The sequence below is a fragment of the Phyllostomus discolor genome, chromosome 3 (genome assembly GCF_004126475.2).
Source record: "Phyllostomus discolor isolate MPI-MPIP mPhyDis1 chromosome 3, mPhyDis1.pri.v3, whole genome shotgun sequence".
In the NCBI taxonomy this organism is placed as follows: Eukaryota; Metazoa; Chordata; class Mammalia; order Chiroptera; family Phyllostomidae; genus Phyllostomus; species Phyllostomus discolor.
This window is the reverse complement of record NC_040905.2, coordinates 152,978,360-152,993,757: the sequence shown is the minus strand read 5'-3', so window position 1 is coordinate 152,993,757 and position 15,398 is coordinate 152,978,360. Positions and strand designations below refer to the sequence as shown.

The 15,398-nt window shown below is 38.0% G+C and overlaps 1 protein-coding gene across 9 annotated transcripts in view; it reads right to left on the bottom strand.

Annotated features, from left to right (window-relative positions):
* The window catches only part of FREM1 (FRAS1 related extracellular matrix 1), a 165,033-nt gene extending 158,183 nt beyond the window's left edge, over positions 1–6,850 (bottom strand). For 3 of the 9 annotated variants that reach the window (XM_036021579.1, XM_036021578.1, XM_036021580.1), the window contains exon 1: positions 2,535–2,823. The gene's annotated coding sequence lies outside the window, so the exon portion shown is untranslated. The other 6 variants (XM_036021573.1, XM_036021576.1, XM_036021575.1 and 3 more) reach the window with 5 other exon arrangements.
* Between the last annotated feature and the right edge of the window lie 8,548 nt (positions 6,851–15,398).

Sequence of the window (15,398 nt, the reverse complement as noted above, 5' to 3'; positions counted from 1 at the left end):
TACCCTAGCCCATCCTAGGAGCAGAGCATCCCCGGAGGCTGATAAAGAATTAAGAACAAGCCCTGGCTGGTGTAGCTCAGTGGATTGTGCACGGGCCTGTGAACCAAAGGTAGCTGGTTCGATTCCCAGTTAGGGCACATACCTGGGTTACAGGCCGGGTCCCCAGTAAGGGGCACATGAGAGGCAACCACGCATTGATGTTTCTCCTCTCTTTCTCCTCCCTTTCCCCTTTAAGAAATAAATTAATGAAATCTTTTTTTAAAAGAATTGTTTTAAAGAATTAAGAATAGCCCTGGCTTGTGTGGTTCCCTGGTTTGGATGTCATCCCACAAACCCAAAAATTCTCACTTCAATTCCCAGTTTTGGCATGTGCCTGTGTTGTAGGGCCATGTCCCCAGTTGGGGGTGTGTGGGAGGCAACCAAATGGATGTTTCTCTTGCACATCAATGTTTCTCTCCCTCTCTTCCTCCCTTCCTCTCTCTCTAAATATAAATAAATGAAATCTTTTTATAAAAAAGAATTAAGTTCTGGCTGGTGTGGCTCAGTGGATTGAGTGCTGGCCTGCAAACCGAAAGGTTGACAGTTTGATTCCCAGTCAGGGCACATGCCTGGGTTAAAAGCCAGGTCCCCAGTTAGGGGCACATCAGAGGCAAGCACACATTGATGGGTTTTTTCCCCTCTCTTTCTCCATTCCTTCCCCTCTCTCAATAAATAGATAGATAGATAGATAGATAAATAAATTTAAGCCCACAGTCCTGGGCTTAAAGTTTTTAAGACAAGCATAAGTTGGTCACGTGGAGGAGATCAGACCGTACAGCTCAATGCATGGAGGCAGGGAAGTATGGTGTCCAGGTTCCTTTTTGCCCAATGTCCTTCTCACTCATGGGAATGGAAAGGCAGAGATGGAAAGGGGAACAAGGAAAAAAAGATGGGGGTAGTGGGAAAGCTAGTTAAAAAGCCCTGCTTTGTCAGCCAAGCATACAACACCATGTTGCACATAACTCATGTTCAACATCAGCTCAAACTCAAGTTTATTAATTGGATATGAGGTTTAATATTAACCAAGTACATGACAAGAATTTAATTGCCAATAACAAGGTACAGCAATGCTTATCCTAGTGTGATCTCACCTGCATCAGAATCACCTGGGTAGAATCCATGCCCCAACCCAGGTCTCAAATTTTGGGGTGCAAGGGCCTAGGCACCTGCCTTTTCACCAAGCAAGCTGGTGGTTCTATGCACACTGAGGTTTAAGAGTCCCTAACTGAGTGAAAGAGCAAAGGTAGTTAACATTTTCCTAGAGTTCTGCTAAAAACACTTTGATCAAGTGTAGACAAGGCACTTAGAAGCAACTCTTCGAGCTTTGACTGGGAGTATCAGTTTTCCAGAGCAGAAACATGAAGGACATTTGCACCACTGGGTCTGGTCTGTGGAGCAGCTCTGAAGAGGTTAATCTCTCCAGCAAGATTCCCACACCATAAACTCCCACCAGCCTCCGGAAATGCTCTTTAAAGCTTTGTAATTCATGCCACGCAACAAGACTGAGAGCACCAGTAAAAAGGACAAAATAAAAATTAAATGCCTTAAAAACTATTCCTGCATCCAGATGAAAACTAAAAGAAACTATTAACTACAACATCAAAATCTCTAGACCATATAATTTTGTTAACTAGTGTCACCCAAAAATATTCAGTAAAAAGACAAAATCACTAGACCAAATCTGGGTAATAAGCAGAAAGGGCTTAAAAATCAGTCTGAATTTCACAACAATATGATTTCTTTGCTTCTTTAATACTACCTCTAATCCCCATTGAAAAAGAAACCATGGTTTAAAAAATACATAACCAAACATAACTAAACTAAAGCAAAGTTATCCAAAAATCATTTCCAAATTTCCATATCTTTATGCCCTGGTGTATGATCTGTTTTGTTGATCTTTACATCTTTTCCCTTTGCCATTTCATTTAGCTGAGAAGAAACATTCTGATTTGGGGGGCTGGGTATCACAAAATTTAAAAATGGTTATTTCATTGGTGAGTGCCATTAGAAATGGATTCAAAAGAGAGTTGTAAATTTTTGTTACATAAGAAAGAGAATCCCATTTTTGGTGTAGGTTACTACTGCAAGTTACCACCTTCTGAGTTTACATAGAATTAAACTTTGGCAAATAGACTCTATGTACTTCTTGCATCATTACTTGGAGTTCAGGCTACCACCCCACCCACAAACTCTGGGGCATTCTGTTAACAGAACATTCACAGTTAAGATGAGAGGAAGTAATAAAGCAGATACTTACAGGTAGTGGTTTTTCTTTCCAAGCCCAAGAGTTAGAAACCCTTGGCGGGATCAGAGTCACTGACTGGTTAATCTCTGGTTTAAAGAGCTTTGAGAGGAAGGGGGAGGAAAAACAACCCAGGGAAGGAAAGAGAGCTGAAATTCCAGTCTTTCAGGTCAGCTGAGTTTTAACTTTCTTTGTACTAAAAATCCATTAACCCACCAAAAAGAAAATAGAGAACTGAAGTTCACATACACACTTCACTATCTTTGCTGGTCTCCTCCGAGGCTGCTGCGGCGGCGGCTCTGAAAACTTCCCAGTTGCCCAGCCTCAGGACTCCCTGTGAGCCAGTCATGATGAGGATGCCTGCAACTGTTTGCAGGGAGCCCGACCTCCCTGGCAGAGAGCCACAGCTTGGCAGTCCCTTCTGCCGGTTGGGTCCACAGGGACAAAACTGAGCTTTTGTTAATGAGGTCGTTGCTTCTCTTCCTTGCCTCTCCCCAGCTTCCTTTCTCACTATTAGTTATGTACTGACTGCTCTGCCACTGGCTGAGCCAAGGCTGCCACTCCCGCCTGCAGTCCTCAGCACACAGATGCAGCTCACACACACATACACACACAACACGGACACAGTCACTCAAACACAGCACACACAGCTGCACAATGCTACACACATAGGCACCCACACATGGGACACCCACAGGAACACATTTGCAGGCATGCACACACACATTCACACGCCCTCACACCCATGTGCACACATTCTCACACATATAACACACACAAGGGTACACGCACATACATACTCACACAGTTGTTTCCCAAACCTTCAACTTCTTCAAACATTTTCTCCCTGAATCTCCTTACTTTAAACAAATGCCCATTCTGAACCGTTTTTATTCAATTAAGACAAGATGACTAGCCTTCATTCAGAAAAGAGGAAGAAGGGGAACTGGTCCCTTTTAACTTTTATCACAGCATTCAAAGGAAAAGTTAGGTGATTCTAGGTTTCTGTTTTTAAGTACTTAGTTCTTTAATTTAGAAGGCTTTTCCTGAGTCTGGATCTTTTTATAAATCTGCAAAAGTTTCACTAACCTATCTTATTTACATATAACTTCTAACCCCGCTGATTCAAAATAACACAGGTCAAGAAATGTCCTCTCAACAGAGGTTCATTTAGTTAAACTTGTCAGGATTTGGAGGCTAAGTGAGTCTTATTCCTTAACTGAATACTAAAATAGTTTTCTGTATTTCATCTCCACCAGAAAAAAGGAAATAATAGCATACCACCTGGCCTAACTTTTAGATTGACCATATATAGAAAAGTTGAAGTACTATCTTCTTTGGGAGAGATGTATATATTAAGCTATGTCTGGCTATTTTAAACCTTCGCCAAAAGTACACAGCACTACATATTCAATTCAACCAAGATTGCAGTTTCCCCTAACAAGGCCACCACACTATACATACCTCTTTTGTTGGAAGAATGAAGGAAAGAGAGAGGGAAATGGAAAAGGGAAGGAAAATTATATAAGGAAGGAAGAAAGGAAAATGAATAAGAATACAAAAGAAGAAAGAAAAACAATTATTTTAAAATGTGTTTTATAGGTATTTCAGCAATGAATGCTACATATCCACTTACTCAAAGTCACCAAGAATTTTAAATCTTCAAGAATCTCTTGATTCAGCCCTGGCCAATGTGGCCCAGCTGATTGAGCATTGTCCTACAAACCTAAAGGTCGCCGGTTCGATTCCAGGTCAAGGCACGTGCCTCGGTTGTGGGTTCCATCCCCCATCAAGGGGCATGTGCAAGAAGTCATGGATCGAAGTTTCTATCTCATGTCAATGTTTCTTTCTCTCTCTTCCTCCCTCTCTTCCCCTCTCTTTAGAATCAATATAAGAAAAAAAATTTTAAGCAATTTCTTTTTTTTAATTTTATTTATTTTTAGAGAGAGGGGAAGGGAGAGAAAAGAGATAGAGAGAAACATCAATCTGTTGCCTCTCATGTTTGCCCCAACCAGGGACCAGGCCCTTACCCCAGGCATGTGCCCTGACCAGGAGTCAAACCAGCTATCTTTTGCTTTGTGCGATGATACCCCACCAACTGAGCCACACCAGCCAGGACCAAAAAAAAAAATATTATTGATTCATTTCATTTGCTCTGAAAATAAATGTATAAAACTTCTTGAAGAATCTCTCAGCTTTTTATAAGTAAACAAACACAGTTTACTAAACAGTTATTAGTAAACAATATAGTCACAATGTATGATTCATATACTAATCTTTTTCATTATTGATTTCTTTTTTAGGGTAGAGCAAGAGAGAAACATTGATTTGTGGTTCCACTTATTTATTCATTCACTGGTTATTTCTCGTATGTGCTCTGAGCAAGGATCGAACCGCTAATCTTGGTGTATTGGGGATGTTGCTCTAACCAGCTGAGCCACCCAGCCAGGGCTTGTACTAATGCTGAAAGGACAAGATAAAGCTCTAATGACACCAGAAACACACATGATAGAGAATTTTGTTCTCAGATTGGACTTAAAAATTGTTCACCTTGTGAATATCCCAAATGCCAAAAAATATATAAATGATTCTAGATGCTATTAGTTGAGACACCAAATCCATTTGATAAAGGATTTGTAGTAGGTAGTTGCATCAATGTGCTTCTTCTAACATCTGGGCTAGAGAGCTTATGAATTAGTCTAGAAATAAAGGTTTTATGTCACTCCTTGGGAACATACTTTCAGCATTCTAAGCAAAAATTAACAAACTTAGATTGCAATGTATTCCAAAATGCCTGCAGGAAATGTAATTTTCATAAAGGTGATTATATACATAATCTTGGCCAAACTTCTGCTGAGCATATTCTAGAATAGGCAGAGTACCTGCTTATACTCTTCCTCTTATAGCTTCCAAAAATGAATAGGGACTGTTGAAATCATATAATTATCAATATTAATAAAATACTCTTTGGACGAGTTGAAATGCAAGGCCAAGGTATTTAAAAGAACTAGCCAAAGAAATAACAAAGAATTCTTCCCCTAAAAGCATATGCTGCTGAACTTAGTTCTGGAACAAAATCTCTGGAACAAAATTGCATTTTAAGAAAACTGTTCTATGTCTAACCTTAGGGCTGGCGTGATATGAAAAATATAAAATGTCATTTGTTGAAGACTTTTCAGGCTATACCCTGAGTATATCTTATATACTCAGATTATAAACATGCATGATTTTGTTGAGCTGCTGCAGAATGTAGCATTCTCTGAGAAGCACAAGCAGCACCTTCACCAACAACCCACATTGCACTGGGCAGGTGGTTTTCCACAGAGTCGCAAATCTGGATGGCTCTGGGAAGTGATGCTGTGACAAAAGAAGACTATCTGTCCAAGACAGCAAAGGACACATATACCCCCATTATAAATAGATCACCTTAAAAAACAGACAAGTAAATAAAGTAAAATCAAAGTGAATACCTCTATGTACAAGAAAAGAACAGAAACACCACCCAGCAAGAGGGTTTGGAAGCAGAGGCCTGCTGACCTCAGAGTTCAGAGCTGACAGGGTGGCTAGAAGATACCAGAAAATGAGACAATCACTGAGCAAGGCAGGAGGAAGCTCTCTACACTCTGCTCGAAATCACAAGTGTATAGACCAATATCACTTCTAAGTGTAAGTGTAAAGTCCTAAATAAAATATTTGAAAATCTAATCTAGTTATGTATTTTAAAAGATATTATGATTATGATCAACAAGGTTTATTTCAGGATTGCAAGGATGTTTTAAAATGAAGACACTAGCATTTTAAATTATTAAAGGAGAGAAAAAGTCACATATCCTATTATTAAATGCAAAAGAGTGGCATTCAATAAAATTCAACACTTGTACACTAAAGATATACAAATAAACAAACAAAACATAAAACACCATTAGCCAACTAAAAATAGAATGGAAGGCTTTTTCCCCAATCAAGGATATCTGTCAAGAATCTCATGCTGAATGGTAAAATTTTGGCAACCACTAAAGAAAAACAGGACCAAAATCCTTGTTACGGTTCCCACAATTCAACATTGGGTATCTGAACCAATACAGTAAGTCAAGAAAAATAAAATGAGGCACGAAGATAGGAAAGGAAGAAAAGAAAACTTTTTGTGTAAAAAGATATGAGTCTCACTATAAAATATCTTTTAAAAATCTTCTGTGTGAGGGTGTTGGAAGAGGGTACACAGGACTGGAAAGATATTAAAGGGACAGACTTTTCCAAACACATACATGCTCACACAGAGCAACATAGCCATTAATAACACAGAAGTCTCTCTCCCAGCACTTTGCTTCACGTCTGGAATTAATGATATAGCTGGAAATCTAAAAGAATGAAAGATTCAAGTCCTCTAACTTTAGGAGGGCTAATACCCAAATCATATGCTCTCTGATTCTGTTTGAGCAAACATTTCCCATTCTCCCTATTCAAGCTATGGCTTGTGAAAATGGAAACCTCAGACTGAAAATTCTACTCATTACATTGTCATTTCCACATGTACTTACTAAATGCAGGCAGAAAATCAGAATAAATTGACTCACTCCACTCTACTCTGCCCTCCCAATTGAAAGTCAAACAGGCAATGCATTTTTCTCATTAATAATTAACTTGAACACAGCTTCAAAAGCTAGCATAAAAGTAAACAGACACTAAAAATTCTGCACATGATTACAGGAAAAAAAATAATCAGGAATCCTCTTTATCTCCGTCTTTTACAGGCAAATACACCAAAGGCAACACATATGCACACACTGTAATTTTAAGATGTTTTACATTTCACTATCTTTGTGAGATTTGGGAATAATTTGGTCTCTCACAGTTTAGCACCAGGAACAATTTCATCTTTCCAAACACAATACAAGTAGTTGAGAGTATTGCTTTACTGATTCTGGAAAAAATCACCTACCTCTAGCTCTCTCAAAAAACAATGCATTTTTTCATCATGAAAATCAAAATAAAAACAGTTGTTACATTAAAAAAAAAAACCCACAGCAGCTTGGCCTAAGTTGGAACACTCTGAAAATAACAAAACAAACCCACAGGCAAAAGATGCTCTTCACTTCTGAGGAGTACATGACACAAACCTACTAACAAAGATCCCAGACTTGTTTGAAAAGATGAGGGTGAAGTCACACACTGAATGTGTCTCACAGGAGCCACAGTGTGCTGTTAAATTCTCTTCAACAAGGATCATAGAATCTTTAACAAAATTCTATGCTAATCATAGATGAAACAGAGATGAGTAAAACCTACTGGCTGCTCTCAAAACTTTACAACCCAGTGGGAGAAGATAAAATGCCATAAAAATATTATGTTAAGACATAATTAGGGATAGATAACAATGATCAAATGCATATATCCATATGTACATTTTTCCTTACATGAATTCATTCATTCATTTAGCCCCAACAACTCTGACACCTTGAGTGGCTCTAGGGTCTCAAACCAGAGCATCAGTTACCTCTCCCTCTATTGCCAATCTCTGATCCACTTCACTTTGCATATTATTTTCTCCTGCTACATACAGGCATTTTGAGGAAACCAAGACCACGGCCAGCAGCCCAGGACTACATGCCTATGGCTTGCAATCCAAGAAGAAGAGATTTGTCTTCAATCTTAGTTTTATCAGGAAAGCTCTAGACCAGGGAAGGAGCAGGGGTTCTGCATCCTGACACACCAGGCAGAGTGGAGTGGGGAGAGGTTTCCAAACAGGAGCAGGGGAAGAGGGATGGGCAAGCATCTGGACACAACAGTCAGGCACCGTGAGAGATGTGCAGTTCAGGCTCTGAGGCAACAGGGAGGGGAGGGACAGGGCCGAATCATCCAGCCAGTGAGTGAGCCCTGCCTGCTGCCAGGGATCTTTGTCTTGCCATTCTCATTTACTACATTAACTATGATGTCCCTTGACTTTGAGAGAAGTACCCTTTGTTCATTTTAAAGAAGAAGGACTTAAATGATATTTAAAGACTTTGAATATCACGTGTCTAATGTAGAGTAACTACTACAAAGTGCTTTCTAAATATTTGTGAATAAGTGTAATAGCAATAGTCATTGCATTTCTAGCCCTGTATTAAATACTGATTAGGATTCGGAAAGAGATACATTACACGACCCTCATTCACAAAGAATATACAGTGCTGTGGGGGAGATAGGATTTACACACTAACACCTATCATGTAAAATGGAGTACAATCCCAGGCAATATATACAGACTCTACTAAGAGATATGATGGCTGAGGAGGCTCTCCCTGAAGAGGTGACACTTAAGCAAAAACCTGAATGAAATGAGGATTCTGGAGCAATCTAGGCAAGTTAGTGCTGAAAAGGGTCTTAGAAACTTTCCAACTTAAATTATGGAATCTCAACCCTTTTAAGCATTAGAATTATTGTAAATAAAATTTTTCATAGAATTGTAATACACGAAACAGAGAAGAGCAGCTCTTTATTTCTAAAGTGGTGATGGGGAGCCAGAAGCCCCTGTGTCTTGGATTTCCCCATCCTGCAGTCCAGGGCACCTCCTAAAAACCCCAGGACTCCAGGGAACACTCTCTGGAAAAAGAAAGTGTTCAATTATGGAATCCTCATTTTGTAGACAGGTAAACCAAGACTGAGAGAATAAGTGAACTGGCCAAGGAAGCACAGTTACTTAGTGGTGGTTCTGGGTATAGAACTCTCATCTCTTCCCTCGGCAAACAAGATTCTCTCTACCACATTTCATTCATTTCTTCTATAAATATCTATTAAGTTCCTGCAATGCACCAGTCCCCAGGTTCATTACCAAAAAAAAAAAAACAGCAATAGGGGAAAAAATTATGCCCCCTGACCTCACATAACTTACATTTTAGTTAGTTCATGCCTGTTTTTTTAAAAAATAATCACAGAATGAAGTAAGTATGAATTGTGCTGCAAATAAATGTGCTATTGGACATGACAGTATGCCCTTCATAATGCTAGGACCCGGGAAGAGATTTATCACACGTGAGGTAGGAAGGTTTTGCCTTAAGGATTTATATTCTCAGTAATATGCCTCTTCTATTCCATATATACTGACTCTTCATATTTCAATTAAGTTTTTTGTAACAGGATTCATGCTCACACATCTGCTTTGTTTTGCTCAGCACACTAAGGAGACCTTAACTTAAACATTGCCACCAACTCACGTGTATTGATTTTATCAAATGATGTGGGCTGAAACACCTTTCTTACCACCGCAGTATTTAACCTTCATCTAACTATTGCCTTCTTTCTCTGCTGAACAGATATAGAGATGACTCTCTTCTCCTTTCTTCCCCAGAGAGTACATGCTGTGTAGTCAGAAACAAAATCCAATTCTTCATTCAGATTCCAAAGCAGTAGCATTAAGAAAACAACCTAATTAAAAAAGGGCAAAAGACTTTAACAGACACTTCACCAAAAAAGATATGCAGATGGAAAACAAACATATGAAAAGATGCCACACATCATATAATAGCAGGGAAATACTAAGTGAAACAAAAATGTGATACCTTTACCCACCTGTTAGAGTGGCCAAACTCCAGAACACAGATGCCACCAAATGCTGGTGAGGGTGTGGAGCAACAGCAGGAGCCAATGCATTGCTGGGGGAAATGCAAAATGACACAGATACTTTGAAAGATAATTTAATAGCTCCTACAAAACTAAACATACTCTTCACAATAGAATCCAGCATCGTGCTCCTTAATATTTACCTAAAGGAGTTGAAAAGTTATGTGCACACAAAAACCTGCAACAGTAACTTTATTCATAATTGCCAAAACTTGGAAGTAACCAAGAACGTCCTTCAGCAGGAGAATAAATAAACCAACTATGGTACATACAGACAATGGAATGCTATTTAGTGCATTAAAAAATGAGCTATCTAGCCATGAAAAGACATGCTAAATGCATGTTACTAAGTGAAAGAACCTTTCTGGATGTGCTACATTCTATATGGTTACAACTATGTGACATTTTGAAAAAGGAAAAACTATGGAGGCACTAAAAAGATCAGAGGTTGAGGGGGAGGAGGTATGAATAGATGGGGCACAGAGAGTTTTTAAGGCAATAAAACTACTCTGTACGACATTTTAATGGTGGGTACATCTTTATAAATTTGTTCAGACCCATAGAATGTTCAATGTGAACAGTGAACATTAACATAGACAACAGACCCTACAAGGTACTTTTGGAACATGTGACGAGCCACCCCTGTGCACTTCTCCGATAACCCAGCAAGGCTGTTTGCTCCCCTCTCTCAGTCTGAGGAGTGTGCTCTCACCCTCACATTCAGCCCACATCTCCAACAGTGCACCCTTCTGAATTTCTCGCAGCATACTTATCAACCCTGCTGTCTCCACAGTCATTTTATCTTATTTCCTGGGCTGTAACCATCAATGATAAAGGTATCCAATTCCTATCATCTAATTTCCTCTTCTGACAAATGTTATCATTGAAAACTGACAGAGAATTTCCTGCCTCCCTCTGTTTCCCTTACTGTGGCCCCTCCTGAGCATTTCCGCTTCAGTGTTGGTGGTGAGGGGGATGGCTACTCCCTGCCCAGGAAGTGTGCTGACACCACAGTCTCTACCATGGGAAATGGGAGGTCCTTTTTAATTACTTATTTCTGAGGAATGGGAATGTAAGTCTTTTTAGAATCCTTGGACTTAGATCCAGTGGAACAATTAATTAGGCATTACCAGCAGTTGTTTGGACCTAAAATATACTATAGATACTTTATCATCTCTAAATATTACTAGATATGTCAATACCTAGATCTGTCACTACCATGATTACCAGGGGTCAAAAATACTGAATGGATTTCAGAAACTCCATCACAGAAAAATTTCAAGGCCAAAATGTATTATCCAAGGAACTTTTCTCATGAAACTCCTGACCAGCTTCTTTCAGGAAAAACAAAAACAAAAAAAGTTTTGCCGTAGGAAATGGACTGGGAATGTACTACCTGTCTGATCCATGCTTTTCCATTGATCGGTATCTTGCTCAGTTTCTGCAAAGGCAACCTAGGAATATTGGTCATGTTTTTGTCTTCTTAAATAGTAAACCCTCTAGAATGGACTCTTCCCCATCATTACTAAAAATATCAAGCGTATTTAACCTTGGGTTCTACTAATAGCCCTTACTTAGGGTTTTAAATGTATGAACTGCAGCATCCAATGGCATCACTTTTACCTTGATACCTGAAGAGAAGGAAGTGAATGATCTAACCTATTCCAATGTGGGCAACCTCAGATACATATTAACTACTCTCACTGAATCCTGCAAATAATTTACCTAGTACAATATTTTAGAGTCTTTTTCCATTTCCAAATATATTTTATATTAACTTGTTTAATCATTGTAAAACACTATAATTTTGACATTCTGTCGATCTCACAGGTAGAAGAATCAATGGCTTTTAGCTGTGCTTTGTAGTGAGAAGCTACCTCTCAGGCTTGCATCCACAGAATGTATTCACAGGCCTTCATGGGATAACAGAAACAAACTGGTTGCTGTTCTTCATTTTGTAGAAAAGAAATTCAAAATCCAAAGAGGCACCCAAGTTCCCAGAATTGGTGGTTCAGTGGAAACATTAATTCAAGTCCTGATTCCAAACTGATTCCAATCCTGATTCCAGGGTTTATTTTTATTACTATGTAATATAGTATTATATGAATATTCAGCAATTTATCTATTTCTTTGTTGATAGACATTTCAATTGTTTCCAGTCTGGGGCCATCATGAATGAAGTTGCTATGAGCATTCTTATATGTCTTTAGGTGGACCACTATACTTATTTCTCTTGGGTATATTTCAGGAATTGCTATCTTTGAATAGATGTATGTTTCAGTCACAGTATCCAAAGAAGGAGGACTTTAAATAATAACATTAGCTTCCAAGTCCAGCTAAACCTAGCTGGACTCTAATTCTGTCCGTTTATTACAATATCATTTACTTATTTTTTTTAGCATCTGCTATGTATCAGGAATATAGCAATAAATGAGGCAGATGTGAATCTTGCTCTCCTTAAGCTCACCATCTGATAGGCAGCAGATGCTGAACTGCATAGAAATTAGAATGTGATGAGTTAATTATGAATAAGTGCAGGTCACTATGGGAGCATATACCAAGGGGTCTGACTGGTCTGAAGGTGGGTGCATTTCCCCACTTCTAAAAATTAGGTGTTTCAGTGGAGTTCAGAATGAGTAGTGATTAAAAATGCTGAATAAAGAATCATAAGATTGGGTTCCAGGTATAGTTTTCCCATCAGGCAGCTGTGTGACTTGAGGCAAACTTCTGACCTTCCTGAGCCTCCCTGCAATAATCATATGGGGGTTTTTTTTAAGATTTTTTTTTTTTAATTTTCACAGAGAGAGGGAGAGAGAAAGAGAGGGAGAGAAACATTGATGTGTGAGGGAAACATCCATCTATTGTCTTTCGCATGCCCCCATCTGGGGTCCTGGTTGCACATGCCACAACCCAGGCATGTGCCCTGACCAGGAATCAAACCTGCTATCCTTTCAGTTTGCAGGATGATGCCCAACCCACTGAGCCACACCAGTCAGGCAATAATCATATGATTTTTATCAAAGTAAATGGATCCCTTAAGTTGTTTGAAGAAATCAGTTTGTAATGCAGTCACCGATTACACAAACAAACCAGTAGAGGAATGTCAGAGTTTCGATACTTTTCTAACCACAAAAATACATCTTTAATCTTTTTGTGTAGAAGTATAAAAAATTCAGTTCCCCTAAAAACAGTTAATCTGTTTAGCTATAAAAATAATTGTTAACTACGTTAAACTTGCACAATGTTATATCTCAACTATATCTCAATAAAAAAGAATAATTGTTAAGTTCAGAGGAGATTAGCATTAACTCATAAGGCCTTTAGACAACAGCCTAGAAAGAATTTACGATGACTAAATCAGATGTAGGTATCTGAATTGGATGAGCCCTCTGAGAGGATGTACCCTCATCACAAGACACAGTGTATGTTTTTGGTATCTTGTAAGCCAGCAGTCCTCAAAGTAATCAGGAACACCTGAAGTCCCTGCCACCTTTTCAAGGGCTCCATGAGATCAAAATTATTTTCATAACAATATTCTTTTCCTTGTTCATTCACATTCTCTCACGAGTACAGAATGTAGTTTTCCAGAGGCTATGTGACGTGAGATATTTACAAGAGATTGAATGCAGAAGCAGATGTGAAAATCCAGCTGTTTTCCATTAAGTCAGACATTAAAGAGATTTGGAAAAAAATGTAAAACAACACCACATTTTCAGTAATATTTGCTTTCAAAATTATAGCTATATTTCATAAAAATATTTATGTTAACATGTAATAAATTTATTATCATTCCTTTGAAATAAATTAAGTGTTTAAACATTTTTCAGTTTTAATTTCTAATACAGTAAATACAGAGAGCTATAAGCAACCCCGGGAACAAAACATTTGAGCTTTGTTGATCTAAGCAAATATCTTGCAGCATTCTCAGTCTCCTTAGGAACGAACGCCTGGACCAAAGGTCAGGCTTTAACCATGGATGCATTAGCCAAAATTAAATTGAAGAAAAAAAAAAAGATAGGGCTTATGGAAATCAAGGATTTAATTAAAGAATGTAGAACTTATACTTTCTTAAATAATATCAGACATATTTTTTTCTTTCTCCACAAATGGTGCCATAGTTCATGATACCATATTCATATTTGTGATTTTATTTAATCTTCACAACTCTGAGATAAATAGGAAAGGCATTATCCTTGAGATTTTCTAAATGAGAAATCTGATGTAGAGAAGTTCCATGATCAATCCAGAGCTACGAGTCCAGCTGTCTGGGCTGGCGTCGGGACATAGATGTGTGTGACTCCCTACTTAGGTGTGCTTTCCGTGCAGCGGAATGAAGGGATTGCATCTAACTGTTCTCTAAGTAAACTTTAAATATTTTTTAACTCCATGGTTCTTAATCAGTGTTATCTTCCCAACATTTTTTCCTTCAAAAAAGGCAATATCATCATTTCTCTAAGTCCTACTTTCACCAAATTTGAGACTATCTTCAGAGAAGCTAATTTTCTGGAAGTATCTTTACCCTTCAAGGGTAAAACATTAAACACCATTTTCTCTTTGCATTCACTACAAGTAAGTGTGATCTAATTTGGGTTGGAAGCAAATATATCTTCTGAGACGGACAGACCTAGGAGTTAAGTTTACATATTCCATAAGAAGAATGGAAGCAGTCTTTAACAAAGCAAACCGATAGAAGTTAAACACCTTATGGGAACCAAGTGGGTGTTTAAATTAAAAAAGAAAGACAAATTTTGCAATTGTTTCCTAAGACCAGGTGTTAAATCATTTTGTGATTTATAGATAAAAATTGAATTTTTTCTCTAAAGTTCTGCACAGTTTGATGGGTTTTCCCCATAACTTGATTTATTTCTTAAACTGATGATTAAGTGATGCCTGACACTTCCATTTCTTCTTCAGATTAATGGCATGCCATTAACTGATTATTCAAGAAGTTAATTAAGGAATCAATTAAAATGGCATATAAATACAAAACTTCAATTATTTTTAGTGAGTAATATGGTCTGGCTTTTAAGCAGATGATTCTTAGTTTGGGGGTAGCTAAATGAGAGATTCAAGTTATGAAGACAAGTTATGATATTACTATATTTATAGGAATACCAATAATTTAAAGTGATTGAACCAGGTAATTAGAGTCAGGAGAATTTTTAACATAAATAAACAGCATGGTTGTTAGTAAGGTTTCAACTATTCCTAAATATGAAAGCATTTTAATGTTTATTAATAAATAATTGATAACTTAAAAATATGTCAATGGCAGGGAGCTTTATGACTTCTTCAATAAATGTTAAATATTTGAAGCATGAACTTCCAACTTTTATATTTTTGAAAAAATTCAGACGGTATTAGTCAATTGGTCAAACTGTATGGAATTAGGGAGAAGGAGCAGAGTTTGAGGCCTGTACTGGAGAGTGAGGTAAGAATTTTCCTTGGAAGGTAACTTCTTAAATTTGACTAAAAACTTCTAAGCTATCTCCATCATAATTTAAATGGAAGATCGCAA